This window comes from Mobula hypostoma, chromosome 1 (assembly GCF_963921235.1).
Source record: "Mobula hypostoma chromosome 1, sMobHyp1.1, whole genome shotgun sequence".
Taxonomy (NCBI): domain Eukaryota; kingdom Metazoa; phylum Chordata; class Chondrichthyes; order Myliobatiformes; family Myliobatidae; genus Mobula; species Mobula hypostoma.
In genome coordinates, this window is record NC_086097.1 from 128,523,506 (window position 1) to 128,539,451 (window position 15,946).

Genomic DNA, 15,946 nt, shown 5'->3' on the forward strand with positions numbered 1-15,946 from the left:
TTTTTCCAGTCCTGATGAAGGGTCTCAGACCAACACTTCAGCTGTTTATTCCTATCCATTAATGCTGCCTGACCTGTTGAGTTTCTCCAACAATTTGTGTATTCCCGTTTCTCAGTTCCTTGGTCTCCACCATATCTAATCCCACATGCAGCTCTCCTTTCCAGGACATTAGAGGTGTCCTCCTTCTTCAGAAAACAGGGTTTATCTTTCTCCACTATTGATGTTGCCCTCATTCACATCTTCTCTATTTCCCAAACATCTTCACTCACCCCACCTTCCTGCCGCCCTAACTCTGGTAGAGTTCCACTTGTCCTCACCTACCACTCCATGAGCCTCCGCATCCAACACATCATTCTCTGCAACTGCTCCCATTTCCAAAGGGATCCTACCTCCAAACGTATCTTTCCCTCTCCTACCTCTCTCTGCTTTTTGTAGGGATTGCTTCCGCCTTGATTCCGTTGTCAATTCATCACTCTCCACTGATCTCCCTCCCAGCACTTATCCCTGCAAGCAGCCAAAGCGCTACACCTGCCCATTCACCTCCTCCCTCATCTTCATTCAGGGCCGCAAACAGTCCTTCCAGGTGGGGCAACACTTCCCCTGCAGATCTGCTGGGGCTGGCTATTGTGTTCGGTGCTCCTGAAGCGGACTCTACATTGGTGAGACCCATCGTAAATCAGGGGAGTGCTTCATCGAGCACCTCCGCTCCATCTCCCTAATGTGGAACTTCCTGGTGGCCAGACATTTTATTTCCTATTCCCTTTCCCATTTTGACATGTTGGTCCATGACCTCCTCTCATAGCCACCCTCAGTGTGGAGGAGTGACACCTTATGTTCCGTCTAGGTAGTCTTCAACTTAATGGCATGAATATCAATTTCTTCTTCCTCTAAAAAAAATTCCCTCCCCATTCTCTTTTCTTCTATTCCCCACTCTGGCCTCTTACCTCTTCTCAACTGACTATCACCTCCCCTTGAGTCCCTTCCTCCCTCCCCTTCTCCTATGGACTACTCTGTTCTCCTATCAGATTCCTTCCTTTCCAATCCTTTCTCTTTCCCACCCACCTGGCTTCACCTATCACCTTCTATCTATTCCCCCTTCCCCTCCCCCCACCTCTTTACTCTGGCGCCTCCCCCCGCCACTTCCTTGTCAATCCTGATGAAGGCTGTCAGCTCAAAATGTTGACTGTTCATTAATTTCCATAGATGCTGCCTGACCTGCTGAGTACCTGCAGCATCTTGCGTGTGTTGCTCTGGATTCCCTGGGTTCAGGTTATCTGCTTCCCCTCTTTCCCTTTCTCTCCTTCTGATCTATCCATGCCCTCTCACACACATCTTTCCTTCCAAAAACTTCCCAGCCCCAATCTTACATTTCCTTTACCCTCCTCCACCTACTCTGTGGAATTCTTTGCCTCAGGCCACTGTGGGATCCAAGTCTTAATGCATTTTTAAGACAAAGGTTGATAGATTTCTGATTGGTAAGGGCATGAAGGGATATAGGGAGAAGGCAGGACATTGGGGCTGAGAGGAAAATTGGATCAACCACCATGGAATGGTAGAGCAGATGGGCTGAATAGCCTATATCTTCTCGTATATCTTATGGTCTTATGGAAGTACTGTCATGGTCCAGTCCATGAAGTCCGTATTTCAGTTCACGGTCCAGTCCATCGACCCTCACTCCAGGTTTTCCTGTCTACCCTGTTTCTATTCTTGTTGAGCTGTAATTGAGGCAGCTGATGCTCATTGGGGCTGGCTGCATAAATACCTTCAGAGACCAGGGCGTGGCTGCTGGATTGTTCTTGTCCTTAATCCTTGTATCCCTTCCTCTGCCTTCTGTTTCCTCGCCTGAAGCCTTGCCTTGTCTTGCCAGTAGCTCTTGCCTCACCTGAAGTTCTTGTCTCGCCTTGCATTGCCTGAAGCCTTGCCTTGTCTTGCTGGTAACTCTCACCTTGTCTCGCCTGCAGTCTTGTCCTGGAGCCACACTGTACCTAACTCCCTTCCTGTCCCTTGCCTCCTCCCAGGTAAGCCAGGCCGTCTTGCCGTTACCTATGGTTGGTTCTGCCCCTTCCTAACCCTTGCCTCCGTCGGGTAAGCCAGGCTGTCTTGCCGTTACCTGCGGTTGGTTCTGTCCCTTCCTGTCCCATTCCTCCATCGGGTGGTGATCCGCGCCATGCCCAGGAGTACCGCGCCCTGCCCAGCTGAACCACGCCCTGCCCAGGAGGAGCCTGCCTAGCCTCAAGCCTGAAGACTCTGGCCTCCTGCCTCCTGCCAAGCCTCTCCTCGTCTCTAGCCTCAAGCCTGAAGACTCCAGCATCGTCCTGCCTGCCTGCCAAGCCTCGTCCTTGCCTTGGTCTGGGGTCCGAGCCAGAGGCAAGACCCAGGTACTGGGTCCTTGTCCAGTCTCTGGCTCGGAGTCCAAGCCCGGGCTCCTAGCTCTCTTGTCCCGTCCTGTTCCGGGTTCCCCGTTTTCGTGTCCATGTCCTTGCCCTCACCCTGTATCCTGGTTCCGTCCCTAGTACTTCAGTGTCTGTGTCTTGCACTTGGGTCCGTTCCCAGCCACCCCCTTATGACAAGTACGCCATTTTCTCAACACCCACACACTTCTTGCACTTGGTCCCTTCCAGATGCAGTTCCCATCTGTCCTCCTCACCTCCCTTATTTTATTCCTCTTCACCATCCTTCCTTCTCTTATTCCAAACTCAGCCTACCTTGTTGCCTGCACATCACCTCCAAGTCTCTGTTGGTATCTCCACCCCTCCATAACCCGTAAATCTATCCTCACTTGGATGCTCTTATCTCTTCCCAGCTCTTGCCCTATCTCTCCTCTTCATCTCTTTATACTGGCTATTTCTCCTTTTCCTTTCAATCCAAATGAAGGGTCATGACCCAAATCATTTCCCTCCACCAATGCTGTCTTACCCGTTGAAATAATATAGAACAATACTGCACAGCACTGGCCCTTTGGCCCACAATGTTCTGTCAATCTTTTAATGTACCCTCAGATCAATCTATTCTTTGCTTATCTAAGTGTTTCTTAAATCCCATTATTGTGTCTTCCTCTACCTAGCTGGGCACTCACCATTCTCTGTGTAAAAAAATTACCTCTGACACCTCCACAATACTTTAATCCAAACGCCTTAAAATTGTGCCCCTTCATATTGGTTATTTTCACCTTGGGATAAAGTCACCTCTCATCATCCTTTTCACCAAAGAGAAAAGCCATAGCTCACTCATCCTTTCCTCACATGCTCTTAAATCCCGAACATTCTGGTAAATCTCTGTTGCATCCTCTCCAAAGCTTCCACATCCTTCCTATAATGAGGCGACCAGAATCATACACACTGTACTAAGCATCACGGATATCTTACTCCAAAATCTATAGAAGCTACAAAATCTCAGGGCGTCAGAATTTGGAGCTCAGTTCCAGCATCTTCTTTTAGCACATTTACATGTTCCTTCCCAAGTGTGCATGAGTTTCCTCTGGGTGCTCCAGTTTCCTCCCACAGTCCAAAGACATACCAGTTAGTAGTTTAATTGGTCATTGCAAATTGCCCCATGATTAGGCTAGGTATTTCTGGAAAGGCAAGAAGGGCCTATATCCCTAAATAAATGAATAAATAATATTTCAAATGTGGTTAAACCACAGCTTTATAGAGCTGCAACATTACCTCAAACTCAATCCCCAACTAACGAAGGCCAACAATCCATTCACCTTCTTAACAACTCTTTCAATTTGTGCGGTGTGGACCCCAAAATCCCTCTGTTCCTCCACACTGGCACGAGCACTATATTCTGCCTTCAACTTTGACCTTCTGAAGTGAATCACTTCACATCTTGCTGGATTCAACTCCATCTGCCACTTCTCAGCGCAGTTCTGCATCCTGTCAATGTCCCACTATAACCTACGTCAACTTTCTACTCTATCCACAACTCCACCAACTTTTGTATCACCTGCAATCTTACAAAGATCCAAGTCATTTATAAAATTCACAAAGAGCAGGGGTTTCAGAACAGATCCTGATGGAGCACCACTGGACACCAACCTTCAGGCTGAATATACACCATCTACAATCACCCTCTCGTTTCTGTGAGCAAGACAAATCTGAATCCACACAACCATGTCTCCCTGGATCCCATGGCTCTTGACTTTCTAAATGAGGAAACCATGGGGAACATTATCAAACTTCTAACTAAAATATGTGTACATTACATTCACTGCTCTACCTTAATCGACATGCTTTGTCACATCCTCAAAGAATTCAGTCAGGTTCACAAGGCATGACCTTCCTTTCACAAAGCCATGCTGACTATTTGTGACTACATCCATTCACAGTTTTACATGCCCAGGTTCCTGTCTAATAGCATCATAATTCGCCCTCCCCTAATTAAGTACTTCCCCATACCTTCTACTCCTACCTCACTCCAAGACAATGGTAAATGTCAGGAAGTTGTGGTCTCTGCCACCTAAATGCTCACCCACTGAGAGATCTGACACCTGACCAGATCCAAAATGGATTCTCCTCTAGTCAGTCTGTCTACGTGTTGTATAGGAATCCCTTCTGGACACAATCAACAGATTTCACTCCATATAAATCTTTTACACTGAACAGGTAAAATTCAAGCACACCAAGCACATCTTTCCCTCCCCCCCACTGCTTTCCACAGGGATCGCTCCCTACGCGACTCCCTTGTCCATTCGTCCCCCCCATACCTTCCCACTGATCTCCCTCCCGGCACTTATCCTTGTAAGCGTAACAAGTGCTACACTTGCCCTCACACTTTCTCCCTCACCACCATTCAGGGCCCCAGACAGTCCTTCCAGGTGAGGCAACACTTCACCTGTGAGTCGGTTGGTTTGATATACTGCATCTGGTGCTCCCGGTGTGGCCTTTTATATATTGGTGAGACCCGACACAGACTGGGAGATCGTTTCACTGAACAATTACACTCTGTCTACCAGAGAAAGCAGAATCTCCCAGTGGCCACACATTTTAATTCCACGTCCCATTCCCATTCTGATATGTCTACCCATGGCCTCCTCTGCTGTCAAGATGAAGCCACACTCAGGTTGGAGGAACAACACCTTATATTCCGTCTGGGTAGCCTCCAACCTGATGGCATGAACACTGATTTCTCTAACTTACATTAATACCCCTCCTCCCTTTCTTACCCCATCCCTTATTTATTTATTTATTTATTATTCCCTCTTTTTTTTCCTCTCTCTTTTTTCTCTCTCTGTCCCTCTCACAACCACTTTTTGCCTGCTCTCCATCTTCCTCTGGGCTCGCCTCCCCCTTTCTTTCTCCCTAGGCCTATCGTCCCATGATCCTCTCCCTTCTCCAGCTCTGTATCCCTTTTGCCAATCAACTTTCCAGCTCTTAGCTTCATCCCTCCCCCTCATGTCTTCTCCTATAATTTTGGATCTCACCCTCCCCCTCCCACTTTCAAATCTCTTACTATCTCTTCTTTCAATTAGTCCTGACGAAGGGTCCTGGCCGGAAACATCGACTGTACCTCTTCCTATGGATGCTGCCTGGCCTGCTGTGTTCCACCAGCATTTTGTGTGTGTTGCTTGAATTTCCAGCATCTGCAGATTTTCTCGTGTTTGCGAGGTAAAATTCAATATTAGGGATGTTAATGTCACCCATGATAAAAAGTTTGTAATTTTTTGCACTTTTCCAAAATCAACCTCGCTGTCTCTGTTACTAATAGGGGCAAGGGGTGGTGACTGAGTGATTGTACCCTTCCTGTTTCTGACTTCCACACACATGGACTCAATCTCTCCATGACGTAATCTCTTTCTGCAGCTGTGATACTATCCCTGATTATTAATGTCACCCTCCCATCTCTTTTACCTCCTTACTTCTCCCTGGAACACCCATCAGCTGTTCCTTCCCTAGTGACAGATAGGTCTCCAGAATGGCCACAATGCTGTGGTTCCATGTACTGCCCTACGCTTATCACTCTTGTACCTGATACTTAAAATACACACAGTTCAACCTATCTCATTGACTGCAATTTTGACGTATCAGCTGCCTATCCTTCCTCACAGTCTCTCTACACACTGCACGTACCTGTACACCAGCTGCTCCATCCTCTGATTCCTCTACCCCACCCAAACTAGTTTAAACCTTTTCCAATAGCTCTGCTGACAATTATGTTGGTCCTCATCACCTTCAAGTGTGGTCCATCCTTTTTGACGGGCCATACCTTCCCCAGGAGAGATCTGAATGTTTCTGAAGTCTGAAAACCTGGCCCCTGCACTAATTTCTCGGCCGCACATTCATCCGTCAAATCATCCTATTCTTACCTCCACTAGTGCATGGCCCTGGCAGCACCCTTGAGATTACTACCCTTGAGGTCCTCCTTGTCAGCTTCCTACCTAGCTCCTGATATTCTCTCACCAGGACCTTAATCATATTCCCTACTATGTCATTGGTTCCAATATCTACCAGAACTTTTGGCTGTTGACTCTCCTTCCCTTTGAGAATGCTGTGAACCATATCTGCAGAATCCTGGGCCCTGGCACCTGGAAGGTCATACCATTTGACTGACTCTTTCACGTCCAAATAACCTCCCATTTGCTCCCTTAACTATTGAATCCCTATCACTACTGCAGTCTTCCACCTTCCCTTCTGAGCCTCTTCCAGCTTCTTGTTAATTTCACCCAAAATTTGTATGGTGAGGGCTGACTCTCTGAGTGTTCAAATATCCGATTCAGTAGCAGATCTGCACCAGGCATATTTGAAGAACTAAGGGATAAAACAGGCCTGGTCTTTGATCTCTGTCACAATGGTGCAAAATAATTTAGCTACTATCTAATGTCTAATTTGATGCACCCCCATTGTCTTATGTTTGGGCGAAGGGATGAGAATATCTCATGGTCATATGAGTTTGTAAACCACACCTCCTGTGTAGCTTGTGCTCTGTACACAGTACTGTTTGTTTACAAAGCTGTCCTTTTCATTTCAAAATTATCATGCTTACAATTTACATTGGAACATGTTTTTCTTGAGGACTGTTTCTTGTTTGAATTAATGCCCGCTTTATCCATAGAACTCCATAATTCCGATCACTTGCCAGCTTTCAGCACTATTTCCAGCTTAATGATATCCATTCTGTAGCTAAATGACAAGAACTGCACAAAATATTCAAGGATTTAAGATCCTAATGGGGTATGACAGGGTGGATATTGAGCTGTTTGCAGTTCTTGAACATAGTTTCAAGATTAAAGGTGAATCATTTAAGGCTGAGATTTGTGGAAGTTTTTTTCCTATGGGGGGAAGTGATTCACTGGAATTTTGCGCCCCAGGGAATTGTGGAGCATAGTACATTAGAAATATTTAACATGGAGCTAGATATATTTTTGAAATTTTGGGGGATTGAGGGAACTAGCACAGCAAGGATTTGAGGCCTGGGGCAGATCTGCCATTTAACGGGGGAATAGAAGGATCTCCTACTCCTGCTCCTATCTAGTTCTGTTCTTGTGTTGTCCTTTCTTTTGGTAATTCTTCACTGTTGTTCATTTTCTCCTACTTCCAACTTCCAGAGAAATGTCATTATTTATTCACAAGCCATCACCAAATGATCCCACTGGTTTCAACACCTCAGCTGGAAGGTCGAAGAAGCGCTATAAGGATCAGATAAAGAATGCTTTAAGGAAGTGCAAGATCAGACCTGTGGACCTGGAGGAGGTTGCAGCTGACCATATCACTTGGCGACAGCTGTGTAGGGACGGGGTTCGTATTCTGGAGATGGAAAGAACAACCAGAAGACAGCAGAAGAGAGCCAGGAGAAATTTAGCCATGGTTGCCACAACTACCACCACCACTACCACGTATACATGTCCCACCTGCAATAGAGCTTGTGGGTCCAGGATAGGACTGTATAGTCATTAAAGATCTCACTGTTAAAGGAGTGGATATCGTCATCGGATTTCGATGGACAACCGAAGAGAGAGGAGAGAGGTGTCAATCAGTCCCTTCCTGGTCCCCTCTCTATCAAATACTTCCAGATCAAATACTTCCAGTTCTCTTATCTCTGTTCCTCGGTGTTCCTCTACAACTTTAAACTTGCTTTCTTATTTATGGTTTCCAGAACTGGGGGGGAAAAAAGTTTTGTTGACTTGAAATGTTAACTCTGTTTCTCCCTCCAGAGATACTGCCTGACCAGATGATTATTTCTAGTATTTTCTGTTTTGATGCAGGATATAATACCCTGCAGGGAATTACGAAGAAGTTAAAATGAAGTAAAATTGCTGCTGCATAGCTTCTGTGACCCAGGTTCAATCCCAATTTCACTTTCTGTGCATATGAGGCTTCTGCACATCCTGATCATGTCCAAGTGATTGACTTTCCTCGCATATCCCAAAGATGTGAAGCATTGGTAAGTTAACTGGTAAGTAGGTAAAATCAATTGGGAGGGGGTGGTATAGACCAGAACAAGAACAGAACAAAATAGGATTAATGTAAGAGAATTTTAAAAGAGTGTTTAATGGTTGGCATGGACTCAGTGTGCTAAAGAGCCTGTTTCTCTGCTGTACTGCTACCTAACAAACAAGGAGCACTCCTTTCAAGTCCTTCCTCCATTCCCCAAGGACTTCTGCAAAGGATGAGATCAAGAACTCATTCTATGCAAATTCATAATCCGGAACTTTGAGAAGTCGTATTTGAATACAATGTAACCACCAGGGAAAAGGATCGCTGTTACTCAAGCGAGAGAAGATAAAAATCTTCCAGTATATTGTAATTGTATCTGCCTCCACGGGAAGCTGGTTCCATATACCCACCGCCTTCTGTGTGAAAAGCTTGCTCCTCAGCTCTCTTTTAAGTCTTTCCACTCTCACCTTAACTCCAAGCTTCTAGTTTTAGAGTCCCATATCGAGGGAGAAAGACCATGATCATTTATCTTATCCATGTGCCTCATGATTTTAGATACCTCTATGAGGTCATTGCTCAACCTCCATCACTTCAGAGAAAAAAGTCCAACCCTATCCAGCCTCTCCTTATATCTTAAATCCAGCAGAACTGTTAACAAGCTTGTGATTTGTTTTTTTTATCAAACAGACCAACTATGTCTGAGCATTAAATGAGACCACAGTGAGGGAAGTGAATTTAACAAGTCACTAAGAAATAGATCAAGTTCTTGGCTGCAATAATTCCTGCCAGGAGTAAATGTATTTGATTGTCCCCTGAGCATTGAAGATGTGCATAAAATTTTTCATCATCGTCTAATCTTTCTGTGCTAACTTTGAAGCTTCACTCTTGCTGCCTTTCACCAAATCCAACAGCAGATACACTTTTCCCTTCTCAGTCAGAGTCACGTTAAATTTACTTTACTCATACTATTCCCCATGGCATCAAGATCTTTTATCTTTACTCAAACCAAGTATGATCAGAAGTGGTATATTTTCCAATACATTTCTGCAGAAGAGGAGGGAAATTTTACCCTTGATCTTTGGCACTAAACAATGTGCCAGCTGTGCTCAGCTTTACACACCTGGTTCCATTGCAGCTGAATGTCAGGAGGAGACTACGGCTAGCAGCCAATCACATGCAAAGCGACCTGCCTTGATGTCCACTGGAAAATCCACGGACTTAGTGAAGGAGTATAGTACAAGATTAGTTGTAATACCTCACTCTGTCATTGTAAAACGCATTACTAACATGCACTGAAAATCATAAGGCGTGCAACATTATGTAAAATTGCATTTCAGCAAACATCACCTCTAAAGACTAAGTTGAGTTGTTTTAAAGAATCATCAAAAATAATTTAAATAAAGATCATATTTTTGCACAATTCTGTCTCAAATCCTAGGATGGAAAGAAAATTAATTTACATCATTGTAATTATTATTTTATTAATGAAACACATTATCATTGGAAGTAATTTATTCTGGGCTATGAATGATCTTTTATTTCAGCTAAAAAATAAAATCTATGCTGCAATTCATTTCCATGATGTTTTCTTAATTTCTTCCCTTCTGTAATAGTAATTGTCGTTTTGATTAATCAGTGATCATTTGCTGAATCTTTAGTGTATCTTAGTGGCTTTACAATCAGCAGTAAGGCGACTCCATTAGAATGTTAAACACCAGCTACGTATTTCTGGAGATAAACCGGCACGCTTAAAATTAGGAAACACCACCAATCAACTCAGCAAGCGTTTTGTAATGACATAATCTGATTTATTTGTTTCTGTAACAAAATTATTTTAATGTTAATGATTTTATTTCGAAAGGAATTCCACAATTCACTAAACATGCTGACTGCTTTAATGAAACTTTAATTTTTCTGTCAACGGAAGCAAATTAAATGGTTTTGTCACTTCGCAATTCGGTCCACTTGTTTTATTTTCTAGGCCAGTAACATTTAAAGGATGTGAGCTACAGAAGGCATCTGTCCCATATATTATTACCCAGACTTTCCACAATATTGATCATTGCATAAAACACATTGAAAATTGATTACTTGGCTACTATTTTGTGTGTGTACATATTAAATTGCAAGTTCCAAGAGAATAAAAAGCGAATTCATTCAACAACAAATAATATATTGCCTTTATATAACATATTTGCTATAGTGAAGCAACCCATAACACTTCACATGAGTCTAACGATTGACACCAAATCATATTGGGTAATATTAGACACAAGTTTAGATAAAGTGACAGATTTGTTTTTGAGTCTTAAAGAACAAAGAGCACTTTGCATTATTTTTGAAATACAATCTCTTCTAAATTTAATCCTCTAGTTTTAACTGTAAGCAAGCTCACCTTAATGGTACAGAGGGATACCTTGGAGAAAGGTATCAAAGGTAATCTTTGTATAAATTAGGTTAGCCTGAAATTTCTTGGTATAATTACAAACTTCCTTTGACCTGGTTTTTTTCACATTCTCATTTATTGCATCAGTGATTAATGTGTGCATCATCAAACAACAGAACCATGTTCAAGCAGAGAATTACAAAATGCTGGGGATGTTCAAAAAGGCAATTATCTCTTAGAGGGGCACAGAGGATGCCATAAAAGCTATGAAAGTGAAGGCCAGAACTTACAACCATCTAAGCCCAGAGAAGTCTTGAGATCACTGCAGGGAATCCTTTTTTAAGATCTTGAGAGGTCAAAGAGATGTTTTGTTCACTTCTAATCCCTTTCCTTGGTATTATGACCATTTGTACTAGTTGCCGATGCTTAACATACTTGAGCTGTTAATAAGTGATGACATCCACAATGAAGGATTTGTAGCGATGAGGGCATAATAACTGCACATTTATTGATTGATATTACCATCTGTTAATGTTGGAGAAAGGAATGACTAATTTTAGGTAGGCAATGTTAGAAAACCCTTGATGGAACAGGGTGGGGAATTAAGTGATTTTAATTTCATCTAGTGTTTTGTCCCCATTTGTCATCAACTTAGCTTTCCAAATGTGGTCTGAACATGGTTTTACCCAATGCCACCTCTCAATCAGCACAAGGCAGCAAATGCAATTGATTCCATGTTGAAGAATTAAACTTGAATCTGACGAGCCCCATATTTAGAAGAGCTCTCAGTTTAGCACTCCAGAAATAATTAAAGAAGGGGTAAGAAAGCACTGAAAAGCACATTAACTCTCCAGCTTGTGATATTACAGAGACAGGTTCCACAAATTTAACAAAACCGATTGCAGCAATTAGCAAAACAAATTACAGTCTGAATGCTGCTATGAAACCATTAGCAATCTGGATTTTGGTCTGAATCAGCTAATTGTTTTTTTATGGGGTGACTGGATAAACTCCGTGGGGAAAATTCTGTCTAATTACTGTCTGCAGAATCTCGGCAGTAGGTAAAGGTTGGATTGAAACAAGATTGCCTTCTTGGTAAGAAATGGAAAGGGATTTCAAAGGTCATTTTGACAGCAGTGTATGATTTTAACTAAGTGGCATAAAACAAATTACAATTCAATTGCCTTCAATACATGAACTACTGAATTAATCTTTTCATTAGAATGAATTGGAATTATATCTATACTTTTTGTGTTTGTATTTACACTGGACAAATGTGTTCAATTTGATTCCTAATTTATTAATATTATTATCTACATTCATTGTGTCTGATGATTTAGATTTCCCTTAGTAAAATGCATTGAATGAGTATATGTATAGATCAGCAAAACTATTTTGAGTGTGATCTGTTTGAGAATGGGGATAAAATACTTTGAGATTCTCTATGTAAAGCATTGGTGCAGACTGTACTATTGGCAATTTGGTAGTTCCTGATAAGAAGAGGCTTTTAATCCGCCAGCTTCTCAGGAACGGGAAGCTTGGCCGAAAAGCAGAGAAAAAGAGACGATTCAGTGAAGAGAGTGCAAAAATAATAAGACATGAGGGGGCCACAGAACAAGAGAGAACAGACATTTAACTTGACAAGGCAACAACAAGGTAACTGAAGGCTAGGAGTATCTGGTTGAGGCTGATTGGTTCAATGAGTGAACAAGGACTGTGGATGAGAGCTGCGTTTAGACAGGCTGCAGATGATGAATTGGAAATGAGTGGCAAGGACTCCTGTTACCTGGGTGAAGCTTGGCAGGACCCACCCCTCTACAGCTGGCACCCGATAGCTCAGGATGATCTAAATAGGTCCATTGAAATTCCTTGATCAGCGGTGGTCCAGGATGAAATTGGATAGCACCCAAGATCTCTCCTCCGAGCCTTACCCTTCCCAGTTGACCAGATACTGCACACCCCTTCCACGTGACGTGAATCCATCAACCAGTGAAGTGTGTACACTGGACCACCTTTCACCATCGTAGGTTTCGGAGGTGCAGGCTCTGTGGGTTGGGTAGCCCACGGGCAACAGGTTTGAGGAAGCTAGTTGTTATCCTGAGGGATGACAGCTGGAGATGGTAAGCGACTGGATTGATGTGATGGGTAATCTTGAAAGGACCAATGAAATGAGGCAAGAGCTTGCAAGAGCCTGTGTAGCCCTGACACAGCTGAGGTCTAGATGGCAGTGGCAGACCTCTATGCCTTAGGGGTAGACCCGAAGTTTCATTTGTTGCCTGAAGTCTCAAAAAGATAATTGATGGAAAAGCTTTGTTGTAGCATTCACCACAGAATAGCAGCCACTGAAATGCTCTCACAGTCAAGATATTTATACGCAGGAGGTGGTGGTAGGAATGACTGTGAGACACGAGCCAGATCCCGACAAGTATTTTTGATGCCAATCCTCACTGTAGATCCTCATGTCCATTACCTTCCTGGGACAACATTACCCATGGAAAGCTGCACGAATACAATGCTGCAGGTTTTCAAATAATCTTGAGTATTTCAGAACGCTTAATGACTTGGACCTTTTAAGTGAATGAGATGTTTGCTCCATCCCCACACAGAGTCTGGATCACTGCTGCCCACAGAGTTTGGAACCTTGTCTCGGATAATCAGAAATTCTACCCCAGAGAGAATCCTAGGAGTGCTTATCCCAGAGCGAGAGTGAGGAGATTTGATTCAAGACTGATAATTCATTTATTATTGTCACATGTACTGAGATACGTTGAAAAGATTTTATTTGCATGCCATTCAGATAGATCATTCCATATATGAGTGCACTGAAGAAGTGCAAAAAGAAAACAATAATAGAATAAAGAATACAGTTACAGAAAAAGTGCAGAGCAAGTCAAAAAATAAGCTGCAAGGGTCGTAACGTAGATTCAGAAATCAGGAGTTCATATTTATTGTATAAGAGGTCCATTCAAGACTCTTACAACAGCAAGATAGAAGCAGTGCTTTAACCTGATGGAGTGTGTTCTCAGGCCTTTGTATCTTCTGCCTGATGGTAGGAGGAAGATGAGAGAATGCCCACTGTGGGGGAGTCCTTGAGTAAATTACTGCTTTCCCAAGGCAGCAGGAAGTAAGGATAGCATCATTCCAGGGAAGGCTGGTTTTCATGATAGACTGTCATGCGATTTCTTGCCTCCTTTGGCAGAGCTGTTGTGATACCAAGCTGTGATGTCTCCAGGTGGGATGATCTATGGTGTAGGACCTCTGTTCCTGATCCCTTATAATTTAGAGGAGGACATTTAATCTATGCTGACCTGAAAAAAATCTCATTCCTCTCCATATAATTCCTATATAACCTATTCTCTCTCACATGTCTAAGAAATCTACCTGATTCTCCTCACATTGGGGATAGTCTACATGGCCAATTAACCTAACAATCAGCATGTTTTAAGATATTGGAGGAAGCATGATCACTCAAGGGAAACCCACTCAAATTTCACACCGAGATAGCATCAGAGGTCAGAATGCAACCTGGGTCTCTGGTGTCTTGGCTGATAGCATCCTAGACTCGAGAATTATAGTATTTCTTTTCACTTTTTCCAGACAAGGTTGGCATTTATTGCTCTCATCTTGCTAGCATTTATAGTATTATACAAGCAGTACATCTTCTAACATTCCCTCTGTTCTTAAGAATTCTGACATTGTTCTTTGTTACGGTAATAACTCTTGTTTCATCTGAGTTGCAGCTGTATTTCCCTTTGGGTCTTCCCAGATCTCACTAAAACTTCAGAAAGTCCATTTTTATCAAAGTTGATGAGCAGTAGAACCCTGCAAGTGGCTAGAAATGATCTCAATGAGTTAATAAGTCAATCTTACACTTCCTGCTGTTTAGTAACTGCTAGAAGTTGGGCTGATTGTTCTTTACAACTTACTGTTTTCATTTAGTGAATCGGGTCTTTGAGAACCTGATAGTGAAGCGATTCTTTGAACTTTTCAGAATACTTTGCCTGAATTTGATTTCGTAATCATTTTCCTTTTTCTCAGCCAACTTGATTTGATTTTGACAAGTAGACAGAGAGTCCTCTTCCCTATAAACAGCAACAGTGCTTTTGTGTAGCAAATCACACAGTATCATTAATCTGGAACCAGATTTTTTTACTAACAAACAGGATATCATCCCAAATCAAGAAATAGGTGATAGCATTTAGAGGCTTGGAATGCTTTTCTATTCACTTTTTGCAAGTATCTTTGCTGGCAGGTGTTGTCGGGTGGTGCTGTCAGTCTGAACTAGGTAATACATTTTAAATTACTATGTAATATATTTTCAAGTTGGCAAACATCATAATTATGAGTAGCAGAAGGAATTATTATTCAGCGTGATGATAAAGTACTAAATAAGCAGGAAAATCAAGATTTAGTAGATTATGGAATCTGGAGCTACAAACAAGATGATGGATGAACTCAGCAGGTCAGGCAGCATCCATGAAGAGAAATGAGCAGTCAATGAAGACTCTTTATCTTGACTGAAGAACAGAGGCGAGCTAAACAGTATAAAGAGGTAAGGGGAAGAAGTGAAGCAACAGTTGGCAGGCGATAGATGGATCCAGCTGGGAACGGAATTGAAATTGGAAATGGTATTGGAATTGCTTTATTGAAGTCACATGATACAGTGAAAACCTTATCTTGTATGCTGTTCATACAAATCAACTCATTACAAATGCATTGAGGCGGAACAGGATAAAACAATAACAAAGCAGAATAAAGAGTAACAGCTATTGAGAAATTGCAATGCAGGTAAACAATAAGCTGTGTAACCATTGTGAGCTAGGTTGTGAGGCCAAGAATCAAGCTTATTGTGGTAGAAAATGATTTAATAGTCTTATGACTTTGGGATAGAAGCTGTATTATTCTGGCCGCTTTGCTGATGTACAGGGAAGTGGAGAGCATGGAAGGGAGGCTGGTTCCTGTGATGTGCAGATCTGTGGACATAGCCCTCTGCAGTTTGCTGTGGTCACGTGCCATATCAACCCATGATGCATCCAAATAGGATGCTCCATATGGTACATCGATAAACATTGGTAAGGGTTGATGGTCATGCCAAACTTCTGTAGCCTCCAGAGGAAGTAGAGGCATGCGTGAGCTTTCTTGTTCATGATGTCTATGTGGATATTCACTGCTAAAAGTTGAACTT